This window comes from Gopherus flavomarginatus, chromosome 1 (assembly GCF_025201925.1).
Source record: "Gopherus flavomarginatus isolate rGopFla2 chromosome 1, rGopFla2.mat.asm, whole genome shotgun sequence".
In the NCBI taxonomy this organism is placed as follows: domain Eukaryota; kingdom Metazoa; phylum Chordata; order Testudines; family Testudinidae; genus Gopherus; species Gopherus flavomarginatus.
Genome location: NC_066617.1, coordinates 89,948,332 through 89,950,381, shown reverse-complemented (window position 1 = coordinate 89,950,381; position 2,050 = coordinate 89,948,332).

The following is a 2,050-nucleotide window of genomic DNA, read 5'->3' as shown; positions in this document are numbered from 1 at the left end:
CTATCTTGTACCCAGCTTTTCTCCTGCCTTATTCTGGTCCTGTGCCATTTCACCCCAGCCTTGCTCCCTTGCGTGCCTTCTGACACCGGCTCTGGTTACTGGCTTCTGGCTCCAGCTCTGACCCTTGGCTCTGGTTCTTAACTCTTTACTCCAGCTCTGAGTCTGGGCTTAACTTCTGTTTCTGACTCCAGCTTTGGCCTGTGGTGGCTCCTGTCTCTTGTCCCCAGTTTTAGCCAGTAGGCCAAGTTCTGGCTCTAGCTACTAGGTCAGCCCACCCATGTCCTGTTCCTGACACACTTCTATAGTACAACTGCTTCTTTTTTAAAAAAATAAACATTTTTACTAACAACCATTCATTTATAGTCCTTATGACTCTCCAGGTATGTCATTACCTATCAGAGAAAATATGAATAGGACAAAATTAATGCTTTCTTCAGGTTTTCCTTGTTACAGAGTTAAGGAAAGATAAGATGCAATGGGCCAGATTCAACCCTGATGTAATCATAATGAAGTAAAGGGATTTACACCAAGGATAAATTTGATCCCATAGTTCTCTTTTGATCAGTTAAATTGTTAATTATAAGTGAAATTCAATTATCCTTTTGGATATTCATTTTTTTGTGAATTTCAAGTTTGAAAAATTTATTGAACTGCATATTTTCAGATATTATAAGAAGAAAAGTGGTATAGTACTTTACCTGCTATTTAAATGTAAACAAACATTTTTTAAAAAATGCTGCATTTTAGTATTATTTTTAAACTTGATATATTTCCTGGAATAATATCCTGCAGCAAAAATTTTTGCAAGTTAATGACTTGCTACACAAAAATATTTTAAAAGTGTATTTAAAAAGTATTACCTTTTAATTCCATATATCACATAATCTTTTAATATAATCTTAACTAAAAAAGTCAGTGTCAGCTATAACTAAAATATGTCATATTGGTTGGATCTGATAAACATCTGAGACCAAACTATGGTCTGTGCTGCATATAGCAGTAGTCGCTACTTAAATCTACGAAAACTGCATATCCTCATCCCAGGTCAGAATTTGGCCTGTACAATAGCTACTACTCTTCTACTGAGCTAGGCAATATTATTCTCTTCATGGAACTTCTCTGTATAATTCATATTTCCAGAGCACAGAAACTGACAAGCTCCAATATATTTGTATACAAATAGTTTAAAAGGTTATTTTTTTTTGTTTAAAAAAGACCAATAAAAAACACCAGTAAAGCAACAGAAAGATGAATGCACAATAAACACTGAATAAATTAGTGTATTTTCAGAAACAAAGTATTGCAAGTACTGTATAATAACCAACTTCTGCAAAATGGAAGTCAGTATACAATCCCTTATAACTAGAAAACACATGTTAAACCACTTAGTTTATTCTCTGACCAGTGATAATTCTTATCTATGGAAGATTTTCTATTACTTTGGCCTTAAGTCATCCTGATTTAATATGCCCTTTTCACTTTACTATACATGATCTTTGATGTCTAATAATAGTATCACTGTACACTGTAAAGGCCAATTCAAATATATTCTGTTCTATTGTTTACAGGCTCTTTTAGTCATATGTGTATGCTTTCAGTTGTGTATTAAGCAATGCATTTAATAGCTATCAGATGTAGTTGGTTCTCTCCCTCACCCTTTCCCAAGGGGGAGAATTGTATGTGAAGTGGAGTGTTTATGTTAGAGAATGCGAGGTCAAAGAAGTAGATCTTGCACTTGCAGTGGCAGGTAGAGAGGTTTGTGATGTTTCTTAGTTCCTGTGGGAATTCATACCATAGTTTCCGACAGGCCTCTGAGAAAGCTGTATCTGCTGCCCAGGAAAGCTTTATAAAATATGTTGTACAATGAGTTTGTATGTAAAAATCATGCTGGCTCATGCTGTGGAAATGTATCCATTGTCAAGAAAGCTTTGCCATGTCAAAATATATTTAATAAGTAACGACTGAACATATATAACGTTATTGAAATTACAGCATACAGAGTATGGTGTATTAACACTGATGATGTGAAAAGACTTTTCGGTGACTGGAT